General features: G+C 39.1%; 1 pseudogene; it reads right to left on the reverse strand.

Annotated features, from left to right (window-relative positions):
- Positions 1-8,899: 8,899 nt before the first annotated feature.
- Positions 8,900-20,246, reverse strand: LOC4349826 (5'-3' exoribonuclease 2-like; annotated as a pseudogene).
- Positions 20,247-21,984: the final 1,738 nt, after the last annotated feature.

Raw genomic sequence — 21,984 nt, forward strand, 5'->3', positions numbered from 1 at the left:
TGTCACATTCGGTACTAGATTGTTTTTTTATGGGACGAAGGGAGTAAGTAGGAGTAAGTATGTAACACTGCGCCGGTACAACATTTTCATACCGTACAACATTACCAAACAAATCACTAGCTTGCTAGCTAGCATCCATACTTATGTATATATATGCCGCTTCTAGTTAACTAATGCATTAAATTAATACTAGTATATATGTACTCAATAATTAAATCACTGAGTACCTATATAGTACATGTACTGATAAATAATTAAATCACTGAGTAGTACATATATAGTATGTTAAAGCCGGACATATACTCCACAACATGAAATAAACTAAATTAATCTATGTGATTAACTAATTTTGGGTTAGGCCGAAAGGCAACATTCTTGACGAGGGTGATGAGAATATTTCTATATGGTACATGAAGGGTCCCATGCATATTTACAAATATGATTTCCATTTGAAGGCAGCAGAGGCATATATATCTAGCTAGCTATATATTTTAGTTATATTACTGCCTATATTTTGATCAAATCCATTTCTACTCACAGTCTCACACAATGAATTGATAAACAACTTTTATTCATTGGAGGTCAAGTTAGCTTTTCTATGTATGGCCACATACCAGATAAGCTAGCCATAGTAGTAATCCAGTTGCTGACATGATCGATAGATATATCTGAAATTAAGTTGAAGTTAGCATTAAAATTAAATTGCGTGCTTAATTAGCTAGCCAATTAGCTAGCTAAATGTGTGTGCTATCTTTTTCCCCTAGCAAAGCTAGTGGGCTTCATGTGTTGTCACGATGGGGATATTAGTCTCGAGCTTTGTCCAATCCAACGATGATAAAGTGAGACGTCACAAAAGTGCACGCATCTTTAACATATATATATATATATATATATATATATATATATATATATATATATATATATATATATATATATATATATATATATATATATATATATATATATATATATATATATATATATATATATATATATATATATATATATATATATATATATATATATATATATATATATATATATATATATATATATATATATATATATATATATATATATATATATATGCTATACGAATTGAGAAAAGGATGACACATTTTGTTCCTCTATTTGTAAAAAGATGGTATAATATTATGTAGCATGACACGCTAACTATACCAGCCTCCTACTTTGCAAGTGCCACTATATAGCAATTTGATGAGCTAGTAGGACTGTAAGAATCAAACTGTGGGACAATAATTTAGTACTCCCTCCATCTACTTTCCCTCCATCTACTTTTGATAGTTATATTTCCAAATCTAAAAAAAATTATTTTTGATAGGCATATTTTTAATTCAACATCCTATCTTCTTAATGACTTTATCGGATTTAATGCATGACTCTTCATTCTTCCATATAAGATTGGCTACATGGGCATCGAGAAATGTAAATATTAATGAATCGCTTGTTTACGAGGAATGACTAGTAGCATGTTTAAATGGATGATAAGTAGAATTATTTATTCTTGGTCTGTGTGCCAAGATGAAATATGACTATCAAAAGTTGATAGAGAGAGTATCAAACTAAACTTGGCCTGAATGAGTTAGCTATAGCCACATTAATTTCTGCATAACTTCAACGATAAATCTCAGTTTAACCACATTTTTTTTAAAAAGAAAACTGATGTGCGAAGTTTTATATTGATAAAACACAAGAAATTTACAAGATCATAGCCCTAGGACGAGGCTAAAACCAGAAAAAGAAAAGGATAAAACAAGAATCTTATCTCTGTGATTTATTAGCATGTAAAACTTATTATTATTTTTAGATAATGGAATGAAACTTATACTAAAAGAGAAGGATGTTGTCTTTATAATTAGCTAAAAATCGACGACCTACACAACTACCACTAACGCAAAGACAGAAAAACAATTATTACCTCCTTATTTTGATTACCCTAACAAATACAATATGCATCCACCCAATGAGCTTAGAGATTTTAAGGGTGAAGGATTTAAAGAAATATGAATTTTAGTACAGGAGAAGATGCTAGTTAATTGTATTACATGCATGCATATTTTGTATATATTACGAAACATTGAAAACAAAGTACTTACGTTCTTTTTGTGGAGTGTCATTATGCAAAGTTTTTATGGAGAGCAGTTCAGTTTTCTTTTGGTCTTTACCTTCCTCATGGTATATCTCATATTTTTGATAATTGGCTTCTGGGGGTAGACAAAAAAAGAAGAAAACTTGTTCTCATAGGAGCATCTGCTATATGTTGGGCTCTATGGTTGAGTAGGAATGATATCATTTTTGACAAGTCACCATCTATTTCATATATGAAGGTAGTTTTCAGGGCAACGCATTGGCTCCAGTATTGGGCACAACTACAAAAGTGTGAGGAAGATAATGAGCTTTTAAAGGCTGCATGCCGAATTTTTTAGACAACGGTTATGTAACTTTTTGTCAATTTTGGATGGAGATTCACAAACAGAATTCAATAATTGTGTACTCTTTATTTTGGGTTGGCAGTCTTTAGGTTGTTTCTTCTTGATGGTTGGTTTCATCTTTTAAGTTTCTTTGAACTTCACTCATTTTGAGTGTGAGATTGTAATAATTGGATGTAACTCTTTGAGCAAAGGCTGGGATGCTCTATTCCATTATCTAAAAAATATTTTAGAATGGAGAGAGTATATCGGTCAATATATGTACACATTTATTTAAAAAAAATGGGACTTACAAGTTGCAATGGTGCATTCTGTTCTTTGAGAGATCGATCAAACGATTCCTATTCTTTGGTGTCCTCAAAATTTTAAATGAGGCTACTCTGATGTTGAAATTAAAGTAACTCATTCGGGGAATTTAAATTTTCACATGGATATATACACATTGTTTAGTTCATTTTTTTTGGCAATCTGGAAAATTCTCGCATTATAATTCACCTGTGCATATTCCCGACAAGTCTGGAGTAAATTGCAACTCGATATTGTGCAGCTAATTAATCGATCGATATTGTATGAATTAATGGGGGGCATATACAAAGAAGAACCTATCAAATTAAAACCTCTGAGGCAGGGTTTCAATTCCTTTGGTGATTCTTGTTGCATGGCATCTCTGGAAGGAGCAGAATTAATGCCCATGTGTTTAACGGCATCCTAACGTGAGGCCAGCTTGTATGTTCTCTCATCTTATGAGTTGGTTGCCAGACGATGTAAACGTTTTTGCTTTCGTTAATACAAGTGACGCATAAAACTTGTGCATGTTCGAAGAATAAATCGCAGAGATAGCTTACACATGCATCACACCGTTGTACATTGTACTCCTATATTAGTTGTTCTTGTTCCTCTGGCTTGTTAGTAAACTATTAGTACCTCCATTCTAAAATATAACGATTTTTAGAACTAGACACGGGTATTGAAAAATTTGGTGGAACTAAATTAAATGTGAGAAGGTTGTAATTGGTTGAGAAGAGGAAATAGATATGGAATTTGAATTGTGAAAGATTATAATGATTGAGAAGAGAATATAGGTGAAGAAATTATTATATTTTGCAATAATACATAAAAGATCTTTCCATGCGGTCAAACTCATTTTCCCATATGGTTGGGTTGCTCATCTAACCCTAGATGTTTGTAAAAATCAGCATTTTTACACGTGGATGACATATCCGAGTGTAAAAATCAACTTTTGCGGGTGGTAAGTTATGTCGTCCGCCTGTGAAAAGAAACTTAACAAAAAAAAACCCAAACCCAAAACCCTAGCTTCCATCTGCCGCGTCATCGTCGTGGTCGCAGTCCGCCGATGCCGTGGCCGCAGTCCGCTACTGTCGTCGTCGTCATCATCATTATCATCATCATCATCATCATCGCCGCAACAGTCAACGCCACTCCAGAGGTCGATGGCGGCAAATCCGCCCCTCCCGCAGCCAGGGTAGTGGATCCACCTATCCCAAAGATTGGGGCGGCGGAAACCGTAGCTCCCCAAGCCGATATCGTTGTCGTAGCCTCCACTGTTGCCACCGGATCTGCTGCCGCCGAGCTCCCCACCGCTGGCCGTTCCCGATCTTGCTGGTTGTCGGCCACTTCATCCCGTCATCTACCGTTCGATGAGACAGAGAGAGAGAGAGGGAGGACAGGATAAGAGAAGAGAGGTGGATGAGTGTAGGAGATAAGGGATATGGGAGGTGTGTGGAGGAGATAAGTATGGATGGATTTGATTTTTATAGTTTGTTGTGATTTTCGCAAATGGGTCTTTTAAGGAGGTGCCTGCGGAAATCTTATTTTTACATACGGCTACTTATAAAAGGCCCGCTTGCGAAAATAGCTTTATTTTTACATCCAGTCATCATAAGATGATCTACTGCAAAAATGATTTTTGGAAGCGGACCTTGACCCACCTTCACGGGGCCTTGTCCACAAAAATCAATTCTGTAGTCGTATTGTGACAAATTTTGAAACCCAGAAATTGTTATATTTTAGAATATGTGAAAACGTGTTATGCCTTTGTAAATTGTAATAATCCACAAAAACTTCTTGGTCATTTCTCTGGTGGAAACGGGGAAGCTTTGCCCTCCTTGTTAAAAAAAAGGTGTAAATTTTCCAAGACATCAGATTTTGGGGCATCCATAACATAAAACCTCAAGTTGTGTATTTGTTTCATGAAACCCCATATTTTGGAATAAACTATTCCATAAAACCTATGTACAGGATTATGTAGTCTATTTGGCTGATATATTTATCCATAATAGTTGTAAAAGAAATATATTGAGATATCCTTTAGTACTTATACACATTAGCCGCTTTTCGATAAGCACTGATTATTTCTGTGTATATGTAATCGGTTATCGTGTCATTATTAGTGTAGTTTAAAAGGAAGAAAAATGATAAAGTAGATAATATATAGTGACATGTTTTGAGTCAACTAATGTGAATTTACATGAAAATAGTCATATATAATATCTTTTAGTACTTATACACATTAGCCGCTTTTTGACAAGCACTCATTATTTGTATGTATATGTAACCGGTTATCATGTCATTATTAGTTTGGATTATATCGAGTTTTTCAATAGTGTAGTTTAAAAGTAAGGAAAATGATAAAGTAGATAATATAGGGACATGTTTTGAGTCAACTAATGTGAATTTAAATGAAAATAGTCGTATATATAATAATGAAATATAAATGTTTTACATAAATCTTGGGTTTTTGGAAACATTTTATCCTAAAACATAGGTTTTTTGGAACAAATAACAAAACCTGGCGTTTTGTTCTACATATACCCCAACACCGAGTTTGGTGAAATTTACTTAGGGAAAGAAAAACACCAAACCATGCATGTTATGTACTTACAGTGTTATTATTAGCCACCTGGTGATAGTTGTCACATCGGTGGGTTAAAAGAGCCAACCTAGCATAAAATACTCAATGTGAATATTTTACAGTTAGGATTAGGACAATTTGGAGATAATGGGCTACTTCTCTTTCAACTTTCATGACAATTTGCCTTTCCCAAACCTTTCCAAAGTGCTGCACCCTTTTTACAAACTCAAGACAAGTGCCTTTGGTAAAGATAGGCCACCTTTCCCCAGTTAACCTTAGCAAGAAACTTCAAACTTATATGGAGCAGTATTTTATTTTTATTTTTATTTTTATTTTTTGTTAGGCTAGCCATATGCGTTAATTTGTAGACTTGATTGGTGCTACTTAAAGCATTTCAAATGATCCCTTTGGAGGGTGGAAAACCATCAAACCAACACTATCACAAACTGCCTGTGGGCTCGCAAGTAGCAAGCTAGTACTGATTCTTGTTTCTTATTCTACTTTGTTCTCTCTATATATATTCTCAGAGATTTATCGATCTAGCTAGCTTACCCGTCTTTGCTGGTTAGCTAGTTAGGCATCTAATCATCAATCTAATCCCTTAGCCTCCAAGTATGTAAACACTATTTCCAATAATTGTATCAGATGAGTACGTAGATGACGAGAAGTCCTTTTTTGTTTCTCAACGTACCTTCCTTTGCAGTGCTTGGTAAATACATATCGAAGTAGTGTTAAGGGGTTATATGAGATTTATATATGCTCTGTGTAGAGAACTTGAGATTCGAGAAACAACTGATGAGTAGCCAGCTGATAAGAATTTAGAAAAGTTAGGTTTCCTAGCTTTTGTTCTAGATTCTAGTTTATTTTTTTTAATTATATAACAATAGTTTATAGATTTTCATAATCTATAAATCTGGATTGCGTGAGCTGGAGATATTAGAAGAAATTACAACCGCTAGAATTAGCTCCCCAAATATGGCACTAGAATCAATACCCGCTACTTGCTACTACACACAAGGCCATCAAAGATGGTTAAACAAAACCATCAAAGACAATAGTTGTGCGATATTGTACTTAAAAATAATTGAGATGATTGCAAAGAAACCGTCTAGGTTGAGCCCCTAACCAAGTTTTGGTTATTGTGTAAGGCCTACCTATGTGTAAATGTAAGAAATTCATTCTAGCTATTTTAGATTATCTATACTTGTATAAAAGAGAGTATCGGTGGTGGTGATTGGTGAATCTGCCACTACTCCCACCACCAACTCCATACTTTTTGGAAAAGAAAAGGTACATGTGGGACCAGAGGCCGGTCCACATGTCAACCACTCCACTACCAATTCCCTATTCTTATGGAATTGAGAAAATGATATTGTAGGGCCAAGAGGATCATGTAACTATGCAAGTAACAAATATATATATATATATATATATATATATATATATATATATAGAAATTAAGCAACGATGTACGCAGAAAATGATGTTAATGATAGGTTAAAAATAATTTCTTTAATTAAAATCCCGTTGCAACGCAGGGCGATATGCTAGTTTTAATTAAAAGATTATATGATAATTATATTATTGTAATATACTGGATCCCGGGCAATTGTTTTCTGGGTTCATCACTTGGACCCAAATTAAGAGTACGAGATCCTCAACTTTGGATTCAGATTTGGGTGCTCTTATTTCTTCTTAATTTACTATATCCCCTTAAATATATAATTGGCACTAGCACTATTCAATTTCATATTTTGACTGTTTCTTTTTTTATCAAAAAGTAATTATAAATACTTAATTATAAGTATGTTATACTATACATTATTATATATTGGAGTTTGTAACGTCACAATATAAGCGTTCAACTTTCATTCATCAAATCCAGTTATTCCGAAGTAAATTGTGGTCAAAATGAGATGATAATAGCCAAAAATATCATTCTTTTTTTAATCGATCATAACAATATATAATGGAGGGAGTAAACAGGTTTATTCATCCTTGTGGTATCCCCCCCTCCCCCTCCTTTTTCTCTTCGCATAATGCACTAAGCCTGAGTTGGGCACTTTAGTTTCCCAGCTCCCTCCCCTCATTTTTCGCCAATACGTTTTTCAAACTGCTAAACGGTGCGTTTTTTTAATATATATATATATATATATATATATATATATATATATATATATATATATATATATATATATATATATATATATATATATATATATATATATATATATATATATATATATATATATATATATATATATATATATATATATATATATATATATATATATATATATATATATATATATATATATATATATATATATATATATATATATATATATATATATATATATATATATATATATATATATATATATATGAAAGTTGTTTTGAAAAAATCATATTAATTCATTTTTTTAAAAAAATAATACTTAATTGATCACGCGCTAATGGATCTCCGTTTTACATGCAGGAGAGATTCGTTACCACCCACAGCTGTCGAACACAGAATAATGGTACTTGACAAAGATTACCAGGGAATTTATGCAAAAGTAACCGGAAAAAGTCACCATTTCTGAATTCTGATGTATACCTTGCAGTCCTTGCTGCCCGAAAGTGTGTTATAGTTAAACCATAAAGTCTATTGTTCCAAAAGCATACGGAGTTATATCTAGCTAGAGCAATCCAATTTTTCCCAAACCCCTCTGGTATATGACCTCGTAGCTACTTCCATATCTGATCAGACCTTTACAACCTAATTAGTGAGATATATATAATAGCTTGCAATATCCATGCAAAATGCAAATGGAGCAGAAGATCAGTATATATAGCCAATTAGTAGCATGCAGACAAGGTTTGCACACAGTGCCAGGCTTTGAGGAAAAGGTCCTGCAATCTGCATGCATGCTGACACTTTTGCTTTCATTCTCTCAATTCATTCTTTCTTCTTTCACCAAACTGATCGAGCAATCGGATGGGATTAGCTATATCTACTTAATTTAGCTGCTACTTCTTGGATCTCGTTCATGCATGCAAATTTCTTGTCATCACAGTTCAAGTTGATCAATCAATGAGGGACAGCATGAAAGAGGTTTTTGAGGGATCCAAGAAATCACCTTAGTGCGTTAACTAGCTATGTAGGCCCAGTTCTCATCTTAGTTCTTTGTCGTGCTATTTGTAGATTTTTTCTGAATGATTAGAGCTACTAACCATATGCTTTAAACAAAATACTTCAGAGAACAAAGAACTGGAGTATATATAGCTCTAACTTTTCTTAATTGGCTCTCTCTCTAACTCCTAAAAACTTAGATAGAGCGGGACTTTGTGTTGATTGTAAGGGTTGGATTTTGAGCGATCTCGGCCGTGTTTCTTTCTTGGCCAAGCGGCAGTCGGTCACGCTTAGCGGCGGCCGTTCTGGTGCTAGCCTTCTCCGGGTTTTGTGTGTTGCGTTGTCGATGTGTGGGTGGTGGTATACTTTTTTCTTTTTTCTGGTTACAACCTTATAGGATTGTAATCTTATAATTTTTTCCTGCTCTATCAAGTTCAAAAAAAAAAACTTTTCTTAATTGTCACAACTCACAACAAAATGAACTTCAGAGTTGTTTAGTTCAACATCAGGGTGGTTTAGAGAGGCTTACTAATTAGGCCCAGCCAGCCATGTGAAGAAGCAAGCCTGAGCTCTACTGGACTCATGAGCCATGGGCCTATTAGTTCACTTCGAAAGGCCCATCAATTCAAAAAATACGGCCCAATTGAGTTCGTTCCTACCGACCACGGGGCTGGCCGTTCCCGCCATCTCCGCCGCCGCCGCCTCTGCCCCACGGCGACCCGACCGGCCGCCACGCCGTCTGCTGCTGCTGCTGCCACTGGTACCCCCCACCGCCGCCGCCGCCGCCTCCAGGCCGGAGGTTGTAGGAGCCACGGCCACCGCCATTGTCCACCCCTGATGATCTCCCGTAGCCGCCGCCGCCGCTCCACTGGTGCCGCGTCGTCGTCATCTGGCCGTGGCCGACGGCGGTGGCGCCGCTCCCTCGCCCGCGCCCGTACCTGCTGCTGCTCCACGACTGCCGCGTCTCTCCGGCGACGGCGGTTGAGGCGGCGACGGCGACGGGGATATTTCCACCTCTCCCTCGGCCCAGCCACCCCGTGCCGGCGCTCCTGATCTCCTCGCGCCGCGGCGGCGGCGGCGTGCTCGGCTTCCAGCAGGGCGTCTCCGGCCTGCTGCTCTGCAGCCTCTGCTGCTGCACGCTGCAAGAACGAATCAGGATTATACGGTAAAATGCACAGCCATGAATCAAGGCAACAACAACATATACATCTGGATGAGATGATCGAGCTCGATGAGGTGTCAGAGATGTGAGTTTTTACTTGTGCATGGAAAGGGCAGGATGTTTCGGGTACGGGTGCGTGTGCCAGAGCGGCCTTGCACAAATGTCAGCTTCAGTTACAGTCTGCAAAACACACCAGTTAATTACATAGACGATGATGATGACGATTGGCTAATGTGCAGTGAAATTAATAGCAGGAAATGCCTGAATTGTGCAGTATAAAATTGATTACAAACCTTGTAAGGCACTGTGACATTCTGAAGTAACCTTGTGGCTGGCTTCACTGCCTCAGGGTTGAAGAACTTTGCTGATCTGAAACATACAAAAAAGATTCATGATAATTTAAAACGGCAAAGATCAACAACATTAATGACCAAATATGAATGATACGATTCAAGGGAATACTCACATTGACAGATCATTTTCTATGGGAGAGCCACAGAAACCATTGCTGAAATCATCATCGTCAGGCGATAGCCATCCTCCAATTTCACTATGGACAAAAAAAATCAGCATGAGTTAAAGATATTTACTTCAGATTGCAGCGGTTCTAAATAAGGTCAGTTGGGCCTTAATTTGTATGTACCTTGTAGCAGGATCAATTGGAAGCTTTTGCAGCGAACAATCTGATGTTTGCGCAAATGCTTCATTTTTCGCAAGGGCATTTGAGTTCCTCAGAAAGATCTTCTCTTGCCGAACAGTATTGCGCCTTAACTCATGCACCTAATTTGTAGAAACCAAAGGGGGCGATTACCCGTTGATATCGGTTAAGCAAAACTTTGTGCAATAGTTAGCATAGATGGCAACAAATTATTTTACCGCAAGGTCTTTCTCTGCTGTTTTGGTGACTGAAAGGAGCAGCTTGTCCTCTATGAACGGCAATTTTGCAATGCCCTGAAAGCAATTGTTTTACTGAAAATTAGCATCTGGCTCCTTTTCTGCTTGATCAGACTAATTTGGAAATATCAGGTAATTCAGTGCAAATAGCTAGTGCACTTACTTGCCACAAGTAACGTTTCCCATCAGTGTCAATATCCAGCTCTGTTGACAAAAAGCGAAAAGAATTACATTTACTAAAGCAGAACAACATCATTATTATTATTCTCTGACAGGACAGCATATCTTTTTGGAATAACAAATAATCCTGATAGATTTACATATATATACACATATATTTACATATACCAGATGGATAAAATGCTTGTATCGCGGACTCATCACAGTCCATCAGCTTGCTGTAACATCCTGGTAGCGCAAATGAGCTGCAAAAAAGGGAAAATGGTCTATCTTAGAAAATTGAAATAAACAATTGCATGGGAGAATAAGATGCATGCTAGATTATCAAATGTGCCTTTCTGGTGGCAGAACCGCCATGAGCTGATCAAATGGCTTCAACGGTTTGTCTAAGGAGAAGGATATCTTGAACCGGGAAAGACCTCTGACATCAGATGCAAAAGGGGCATAATAAAATGGATAGTACCTGAAAGAGAAAAAGGGAAAAAAATGAAACTTTAAACTTCAGCTTGTACATACATCAAGGACTAGTAAATAGTACTCACTTTGTCTCAAATTATAAGGCCTATATTTTTTTTACAGTCTTCAATAACATATTTTGAATATTAAATTATTTCATGTTATGATACCAAATGGAAGTACTTTAAAATAAGAATCTAGTGATATAACATGCATTTAGGATGAATATTAGTCAAAATTTACCATGTTTGATTTTCTTAAAAATAAAGGCACCCTCTAATTTGGAACGGAGAGAGTAATTATCAGTGGCACCACAACATTTATTGAATTTATTTGTAAGTCCGATCATTCTCGTCATTCAGACACATGAGCAAATAAATATTCATTCTGGAGATATCATCTTACCAACTCCATGATGGTACATCAGCAAAGTAGTAGCATAGTACCCAACAAAGTCCTTCCAAATACTTTTGGACCTAGCTCAGCAAAGGAAAAGGGAGAAATTATGGCAAACAAAATACCGTCAAGTACAGTATTCCATTTGCATAATTAAGGAAGCAGGAAATTGTAACCATTTCATTCTGCAGCTTTGCAATTTCATCTTTGGTCTCAGCATCAAACTTTTCCTTGAAGAACCGAGATTTCCATCCAGGTGATCCTAGTTTTATCTGCAATAGGTATGTGAAAATTTGTGCAAAGAAGAACCAATTGCCACAACAGACATAACTAACCTTGTCATGTTTACAAGCTCCGGTTTTTATAAGGTCTTGCTTATTATGTAGAATATCCTTCAAATTCTTCCTCAGCTCCAAGGTATTCATTGTAATCTGAAAAATAAGGATGCAGTCATATACTCGTATTCTATGTCAATACTGCTAAATATTTAGCATAAGTAGAAACGAAATTCTAATACATCTTGTTCGTCAGAAACTTGGCCATCTGTCTGAGAAGACTTGACCATGATGCATTGGTCATCAAGGTTTTCTTCCTGAGTACATGAAAGAACCAATAAAATCAGTATATTTCATCTTATAAGTATCAGTGCACAATCCTATAAGTACAAAAAGAATCCTTACCACATTTTCGGTGTTCCTTTCATTCCACGTATTTTCTGCGGCTTGACGCTCTATTTTGCGCTGGAAATTCTACATGCATGTTACCCAAGGAATGCATTAGCAAATTCCAATTCGCAACTGTGAAAATTAAATATTGAGCAGAGATGAGGATTCATGCACCTCTCTCAGCTGGCATCTTTTAATGTCACGACTACTACGTCTACTGCTCACAATCCGACACTCACCAACCCGGTCCGGCACAGCCCACGTGTTGCACGCAACCGGCGCGCCAATGTCTGGCTCGCTGGGCCCGAATGGGTGGGCAACCCAGCTGTAACCAGTGCGAATATATAAGCACTCGTGAGAGAGGAGAGAGGCATGAAATCTGTAAAGACCAAAGTACTCCCTGAAATCTAAATCTCTCCTCCTCCTCCCAAAACCTCCCCTGTTCTTGCTGTTCTTCTGCTTCTTCCCCAACTTTTCTTCCAAAATCCTCAAACCCCCTTGCTAGATCGTAACATTTAAGAAATATTTTCTCTTCATATAAAGACAGTTCATGGAAAAACTTTTCCAACCTTGAAACTTTCAGATATGCAGCATGCTTATCTTTAACCTGTTTTCAGTATCAACAAAGTTAATGAAAGTAGCCAATGATTCATAAGAAAAGAGGAAGATTTAATTTCTCAGTTACTTTGTCTGTGTCGACAATATAACCCCCCATTTTGTTGAAAGACGTTTTGTACACTTCAATAAGTAGGTCAATGGCGCCCTGTCAAAATAGAACACAATCAGAGAAAGAACATATTTTTGCAACAGCATCAAACAAGTGAAACAAGTAACAGTTATGAGTTTGTAAACCTCATGAATTTCAAGCGAAGGAATGTGCGGAATGAAATCATTCCCGGTCAGGAAACAAATGAACACAAAGTCATCTATCATCCTCTCAACATCAAGAGTCTGGATCGGGTTCGGTATCTTCATATCAAGCTCCAAATACTCTCTAAGTACCCATATATTCAGAAACTGCAAGAAGAGCAATGAATTATTTTACAGTCCAAATGAGAAATGTATATCTAGAATTATCTACCAGGGAACAAACCTGATATGGTTTCTTGGTTAACTTGCCCTCAGGTCTTGCTTCTGTTATCCGAGGGAACCATGCTCTACACTTGAACTTTTCTGCCTCTTGGGATGTGAAGGTTTTTGGGGTTATAGGAATGGTGTTTTCTTGGTTGTTTTGATGTAACACTTCCTGATCCCGTTTACAAAAACACCCACATTAGTTAATAAACATAGCATGCTATGTACTAAATCTAATTACAAAATCAAGCTTTAACAAACCTCGCGCAAAATTGAGAAGTGGACTTCATGTGATGCCAAAGCAAGCATGATCAAATCAGCATCCTGCAACAGTTTTTCATCAGTTAACTCCATTGTAAGTAGCCGAGACAGAAGCGAGTTTTTCCCAAAGTGTCTGCTAGCTAGTTCGATTGTTCAGAACAAAAGAGACCGAGATATTTTCGTACCAATCCATAGAGGCAGTGGCGAGTATTGGGGTCATAGCCTTCCCTGCCGCGTTGCGCACGGATGAAAGACATGATCTTGTGCTCCCCTTCTCCAGGAACATTTGCGTCAGATAGTATCACCTGAGAACAGAAAACCAGAGATGAACTTGTTATAAAAATAGATGCACAACGGAGACACGAATTTTTACATGGAAAACCCTTGCGGGAAAAAAACCACGGGTGCCAACCGGCAATGATCACTATAGAGGAGATGATTACAAACGTAGGGGAATCACAATGGGAACGTCACCCCTTCCCGTACGGCTTACAAGAGTATATATAGGGGATAATAGAAAGACACCTAATAGGACTCCTACTAGGAAACTAATCCGAATATATTGTGGGCCCAAAATTCGGATCACATATTTAACAATCTCCACCTTTAGGCCCACAATATATTTTTTTTGGTGATGGATGTTTTTATGCTACAAGAGGAGATAAGGCAATACCTCATGTATTGCAACAGTAGTAAATTCGAATTTCCTCTTGTAGCATAGAAACATCCATCAACAAAAAAAATACCTCATGTAGGTAAAATCACCGCGCGCCAAATAGTCTCTAGGACTATACTGTAACACCTACCAAGCTTGAGCAAAGCTCAAACTTAGTAGCAGGAACTGGCTTTGTCATCATATCAGCTGGGTTATCATGAATACTTATCTTGCATATCTTCACATCACCTTCAGCAATCAGACCTCGAATAAAGTGATATCTCACATCAATGTGCTTTGTTCTCTCATGGAACATTTGATCCTTTGTAAGGCATATTGCACTTTGACTATCACAAAATATATTAATGCAAGACGTAACTGCACAAAGCACAGTGTACAAACCTCTAAGCCAAATAGCTTCTTTACAAGCTTCAGAAATAGCCATATACTCTGCTTCAGTAGTAGATAAGGCAACAGTTGCTTGCAAACTTGCCTTCCAACTAACAGCACATCCTCCAATAGTGAAAACATAACCTGCGAGCGATCTCCCCCTATCCAAATCTCCAGCAAAATCTGAATCCACATAACCAACAAGTCCATCTCTAGATCTCCCAAACTGCAAACAAGCACTAGATGTACCACGTAGGTATCTGAAAATCCATTGAACAGCTTTCCAATGCTCTTTGCCAGGATTAGCCATGTATCTACTAACAACACTCAATGCATGTGATAAGTCAGGACGAGAACATACCATGGCATACATAAGTGAACCAACTGCACTTGAATATGGAACTCTAGACATGTACTCAATATCATAATCTGACTGTGGACATAAATCTGAAGATAATCTAAAATGTGCAGCTAAAGGAGTACTCACTGGTTTTGCATCATGCATATTGAAACGACGAAGAACTTTTTCAATATAACCTTTCTGACTAAGATATAACTTGAAAGAATGTCTTTTTCTAGTAATTTCCATACCAAGAATTTTCTTCGCTGCACCCAAATCCTTCATCTCAAATTCACTACTCAATTGTGCCTTCAACTTTGCTATCTCTGATTTGTCTTTTGCAGCAATCAACATATCATCAACATAAAGAAGCAAATATATAGCTGAACCATCAACAACTTTGAGATAAACACAGCTATCATAATTGGATCTTCTAAACTTTTGAGAAAGCATGAAAGAGTCAAATCTCTTATACCACTGTCTAGGTGACTGCTTCAACCCATAAAGAGATTTCTTCAACCTACAGACTAGGTTCTCTTTTCCAGGAACAACAAAACCTTTAGGTTGCTCCATATAAATGTCTTCTTCTAACTCCCCATGTAAAAATGCAGTCTTAACATCCATTTGCTCTAGTTCATAATCATGCATTGCAACAATACTGAGTAAAGTGCGAATTGAACTATGCTTCACAACAGGGGAAAAGACATCATTGAAATCAATACCTGGAATCTGGCTATAACCTTTAGCAATTAACCTTGCTTTGTACCTTGCCTCATCACTTGAAGATATACCTTCCTTTCTTTTGAAGATCCACTTGCAACGGATAGGTTTCTTCTCCTTTGGCAACTTCACCAATTCCCAAGTATGATTCTTTTCAAGTGACTCCATCTCATCATGCATAGCAGTTATCCATCTATTGCAATCATCAGAAACAATAGCCTCAGAATATGTAGAAGGTTCGGCATTACCTTCAATTTCTTCTGCTACACTCAAAGCATAAGCAACTATGTTCGCTTCTTCAATATATCTTTGAGGAGGTTTAATATTTCTTTTGGGCCTATCTTTTGCAATAGAACGTTTTGGAGACTGCTGAACAATAGAAGAATTTGAATCTTCAATAACAGGTTCATCTTGGTTAATAGCAACATCTTCTTTTTCTGGTGCATGCCCTGAACTGATCAAGTGCTCCACCTGCACACTTGCTTTCTCCTGACTCTCAACAGGAACATTAGTAGAAGGTTTGTCATGTAACATAACTGATTCATGGAAGACAACATTTCTACTAATCACAACCTTTTTAGTTTCAGGACACCATAACTTATAGCCTTTTACACCAGACGGATAACCAAGAAAAATGCACTTAATAGCTCTAGGCTCCAATTTACCATTATCAACATGGGCATAAGCAGTACAACCAAATACTCTTAAGTCTGAATAATTTGCTGGGGAACCAGACCATACCTCAATTGGAGTCTTCTTATCAATGGCATAGCTAGGTGATCGATTTATAAGATAACAAGCAGTGGAAACGGCTTCCGCCCAAAACTGTTTAGGCAAACCTGCATTAGACAACAAACAACGGGCCTTTGATATAATTGTTCTGTTCATACGCTCAGCTACGCCGTTTTGTTGAGGTGTGTGAGGAACGGTGTAGTGACGCACAATGCCTTCAGACTTGCAATATGATTTAAATATCTTAGAACAGAACTCCATCCCATTGTCAGTACGAAGGATTTTCACCTTCCTTTCAGTTTGTCTTTCAACCATAGTTTTCCACTCTTTAAACACATCAAAAGCTTGATATTTGTGCTTCAAGAAATAAGGCCAAACTTTTCGCGAATAATCATCAACGATAGTCATCATGTAACGAGTACCTCCAAAAGATGTCTTACGAGCAGGCCCCCATAAATCAGAATGCACATAATCAAGAATACCTTCAGTAGTATGTGTAGATGTGTTGAACTTCACCCTCTTATGCTTGCCAAAGATGCAATGCTCACAAAATTTGAGCTTCCCGATGCTTTGTCCATCTAGCAATCCTCGCTTACTCAATTCTGCCAAACCAATTTCAGTCATATGCCCAAGACGCATATGCCAAAGATTAGTAGCATCGGAATTAGATAATGAATCAGAAACTGCTGCAACATTACCTAATATAGTTGTACCTCGCAGATGGTACAGGTTGGCAGATTTAATATCAGCTTTCATCACAACAAGAGAGCCTTTAGTTACCTTCAAAATTCCGTCTCCACCGGAATATTTGTACCCTTTGCGATCAAGAGTACATAAAGAGATTAGACTTCTCTTCAAATTTGGAATATGCCGCACATCTGACAATGTTCTGATACAGCCATCAAACATCTTGATCTGAACTGTTCCAATACCTGCAACCTCGCATGGTGTATCATCACCCATCAAAACAGTACCAACTTGCACAGCTTCATAGGTGGCAAACCAATCCCTATTCGGGCACATGTGATAGATGCATGCAGTATTAAGAATCCACTGGTCACTAGTTTGTGCACAACCAGCATAAGCAACAAGCAATTCTGCATCAGACTTCTCATCAGTAACAACTGCGGCTTTACCTTCCTCTTCTTTCTTACCTTTTGGTACATATTTTCCCGTTCTCTTGTCTTTATCATGTAGCTTCCAACACTCAAAGATATCATGTCCATCTCTCTTGCAGTATTTGCATGACTTATACCTGCCTCTGGACTTTGATCTCCCACGGTAGCTACTTGAGCTTTTATCTCTTGATTGGTTCTTTGTGTTCTTCTCCTGTTGCCTACCCCAAACAATCAAACCTTCTGCTTGTGAATTTGAACCTTCAGAGGGTACCATCTTCTTCATCTTTTCTTTGACATGCAAAGCATCATAAACTTCTTTCAAAGTTAGAGTATCACGACTATAAAGAATAGTATCCCTGAAGTTTGCATATGAGCTAGGCAATGAACACAATAGAATAAGGCCTAAATCCTCTTCATCATACTTTACCTCCATAGACTCAAGGTCAGCAATAATTTCCTTGAAAGCGGAGAGATGGTCCATTACAGACCCATCATCTTGCAACTTGTGCAAAAATAACGTTTGCTTCAGGTGCATCTTACTGGTCAGATCCTTAGTCATGCATATCTGTTCCAGCTTCAACCACAGCCCAGCAGCTATCTCCTCCTTAAGCACCTCCTGCAAAATATTATTAGATAGATGAAGATGAATATATGACATAGCCTTACGATCCCTTTTCTTCTCATCGTTGGACCAATCATGTGTCCTCTTGTCAAATCCAGAAAGCGCATCATCGAGGTCTTGCTGTGCAAGAACGGCTCGCATCTTCACTTGCCAAAGTGAGAATCTTGTGTCTCGGTACAAGAGCGGTAGATCATACTTCAAACTTGCCATGGGAATTAATCCTGAATTTGCTAGAAAGAAATTAGGGTAAACCTAGCAAAAACACGAAACCTGGTACACTTCTCGTGTGACGTAGCGAAGTATGTAGATCTCCTGGGTACACAAGCTTGGTGCGTATAGCAAATTCGCCTCTAGGAAAAATCAGCCTGTACTGGACAGACCTCTCGGCTGATACTCCTATACTTTTCCTCAGTGCGCGTGCGCTGCAGTAGTACTCCTCTGCTTCCGCTTTTCTCCTGCTTCACTGGCCGGCTGCTGCTGCTTCGATTGCTTGCGCGGCTTTTCTCCTCTGCGCGAGGACAGGAAACACTGAGTCGGACTGGGAATCGACGAGACGACGGGAGTCGCTGCCGCCACCGATAAGATCGATTTCTTCGATCGGGAAACAATCGCCGGTGGCCGGGAATAGTAGATCGATCTCCAATGCTCTGATACCACTTGTTATAAAAATAGATGCACAACGGAGACACGAATTTTTACGTGGAAAACCCTTGTGGGAAAAAAACCACGGGCGCCGACCGGCAATGATCACTATAGAGGAGATGATTACAAACGTAGGGGAATCACAATGGGAACGTCACCCCTTCCCGTAAGGCTTACAAGAGTATATATAGGGGATAATAGAAAGACACCTAATAGGACTCCTACTAGGAAACTAATCCGAATATATTGTGGGCCCAAAATTTGGATCACATATTTAACAGAACTTAACTGAGCAAATTTGTTTCTGTCAAACTAATTAAATACACCTTCATTTTTATCTTGGTAACTATGGAAGTGAACAAACATGGAACTAGAAATGGAAGACATGAACTACATTTAACTGGTGCAAGGTGCATCATGAGACATGAGGAACAAGAGAATGAAATTGATAGTGCGATACTATGATATCGATGGAGACCGACATACGTTGATGTCCTTCCAAAGGGGATCGCTGTTCAAGCGAGCACGGATGTAGTACTTGAGCGCATCCGACAGCTTGTCCATGAACTCCGTCCCCAGTGTGATGACGTTGGGATCAGAAACCTCAGACGAGGAGGAGGTCTCTCGGGGCAACACCTTCTTCCCCTCTGCTCTGAACCTGTCCCTCAGGATGTTCTCCTCCACCTCCTGTCAAAACCGAATGAAAAAGGAGGGTAAAGATCATATAAATCGGTCAGTAAACTCATCGAAATGTCGATGCAACTAGCTGCCTGCAGAGATGGATAGACAGATAGAATCAAAAGGAAGAGGTTCACTGACGGCTTGTTTGGCGGCCATGGCGGATTTGAAGCGCCTGGCTCGCTGCTGGTTCATCTTGGCGCGAGGGGCGACACCATCTGCATTGGATATATTAGTACAAATGAACAAGATACGATAAATATACTCCTGCAATTAATATACTAGCAATGGATATGGAGGTAGGAATGAAGGACGAACCTACCTACGGCCAAGTAGAGGAGGCTGGTGGGTCTGACGATGCGGATGAGGCGGTCCATGTAGTCGAACATGGAGTGGAACACCTCCTCTAGCGTCGTCGGAACCGGACTCGGAGGGCACACCTGCGTGCATTCACATGCAGGTCGAGATCGGCATCATCAAGCTAAGAACAAGACTTGATATCAATCGATCAATTGTTGGAGATCAGTACGTACCTGGTCTTGAGGGTGGAAGCAAGGGTGGATGATGCCGTTCATGTCGAGGTAGAGGTTGTGGTAGACAGGTGGTGCGGCGGCGCCATTACTGCTGCTGCCGACATCGTCGTCGTCGTCGTTGGCGGGGGAAACGATGGCCGGGTACTTGCCGACGAGCCACCGGTAGAAAGACGGCACACCCATGATGCAGCGAGTGTGCAGTTGCAGAGCCCGAGACGACTAGCGGAGATGGAGAACCAACTGCTGCTCCTGCTACTAGTGCCAGTGGCGGTACAAATACTAGTAGAATACGGAGGGGCGCGCTACCGCTGCAGATGGGGGGGAGATGGAACGGCAAATCAGGCCACGTGTGCACTGCACTGCACGGGCAACGAGCAGCCAGGCTCCTCGGGCATCGGGGATGATGGTGCCTTCAGATTTTCTCCAGATTAGCAAGTTTAATAGGATATCTGGCTCTAAATCATGTATAGTCAATATAATAACTAATTTATACAATAATTATTTACTCAACTTTAATACCTAGTCCCATCTGTCATACACACATTACGTCTTGGAGTCCGTGTTGTAGCTGGCTACAGATATGTAGCCCGCTACTCTTCTCTCTCTTCTTTTATCTCTTAAAAATATCTTTATAGCTGGCTTATAACCTGCTATTGTACCTGCTATTACAGATGAGGCAATTGTAACCCTTAATCTTACGGATTTACTATAAAACTTTCACAAGTTTTTCTTTCCCCAAACACTGATTTGCGACCATCGGATCACCTCGAGATTTGTACATGAAGATAAAAAAATTGCTAGAAATTTTTTTTCACACAGGTCACGCATAAGATCTCAGTGCTAGTTAACCAAACCATAACTCGATGCAAGTTTTATATAAAATAAAATACATGGCCAGTTCTTAAACTTGAGCGGAGGTATCACATAGATCCGTAAACTTGAGAATTACACCTCTATTGCTACAGTAATCATTGAAATCCCCCAAAATATCCCAAATCCCTTCGTCCCTTTGCATCACCCCTCCCCCGACGCTTCCGAGGGAGATGCCTGAGTAGAGCGAGGACAACGTCAGCAATCATCAGTGGTGCGAAGTGATTGAGGTGTCAATTTGGGATGTGCGACTAGCAGCACTCGATGGGTGACGCATGGCGTGCCTTCCTTATCAACATGGCGGTTGCAATGGACCTCAACTTCAGGGCAAAAGATGAATCGGCGCCCCTACCGTCGTAACATCACCATCTCCTGCCGCCTCCGGACGTTGTCCTCCTCATCGCAACCCTAGCCGTCAGGGGGGAATGCAAAGGGACGAAGGATTTGGGGGGATTTTGGTGACTACTATAGCAACAGGGGGTAAGTACAAAATTACCGACATGTCGAGATGCAGAGGGGCCTAGATGCAAAATGTTGCCTACGTCTACGTTGAGCGCCACTTAGGTGGTCAACTCTGATTAAACGTGTTTTGGACTAGCTATGGTTCATTAAAATAAGATCATGGACCTCAATGTGCAATTTTTAAGTTTACAGACCTAACTGACACCTTCGCTCAACTTTAAGGACTGACCATGTAGTTTACTCTTTTATATAAGTTACTTACTCCGTCCTAAGATATAAGTGTCGATGTTTGATGTCGCGACTATGGTATTTGAACAGTATGGGGATCGTTGGTGCTAGGGTATACGTGAGACTGAGGTAAAAGAGATGGAGACGAGGATTTTTATACAGGTTCGGGCCCCTGAGTTATCAGGTAATAGCCCTACATCCTGTTGGCCGGAGCCGATGTTGCTTTTTATTCACCATAATCACACCAGTACAATATGTGGGGTAGCCTATCTAACTGTTGTCGACATGGCGGTCTGAAGGTCTGACTCGTAGTCGACAACAGGGTAGCCTTCCTCCTCGAGTTCGCGCCCGACGGAATCAGAGACAGTGCTAGATCCCTACGGCCGGCCTCTGAAGGTACCGGATAGGGTCGATCCAGGCGTATCTCTGATGTCGATATCCGGCGGCTTGTCTTGGCGTATGTAGGCTT

This window comes from Oryza sativa, chromosome 11 (genome assembly GCF_034140825.1).
Source record: "Oryza sativa Japonica Group chromosome 11, ASM3414082v1".
In the NCBI taxonomy this organism is placed as follows: Eukaryota; Viridiplantae; Streptophyta; class Magnoliopsida; order Poales; family Poaceae; genus Oryza; species Oryza sativa.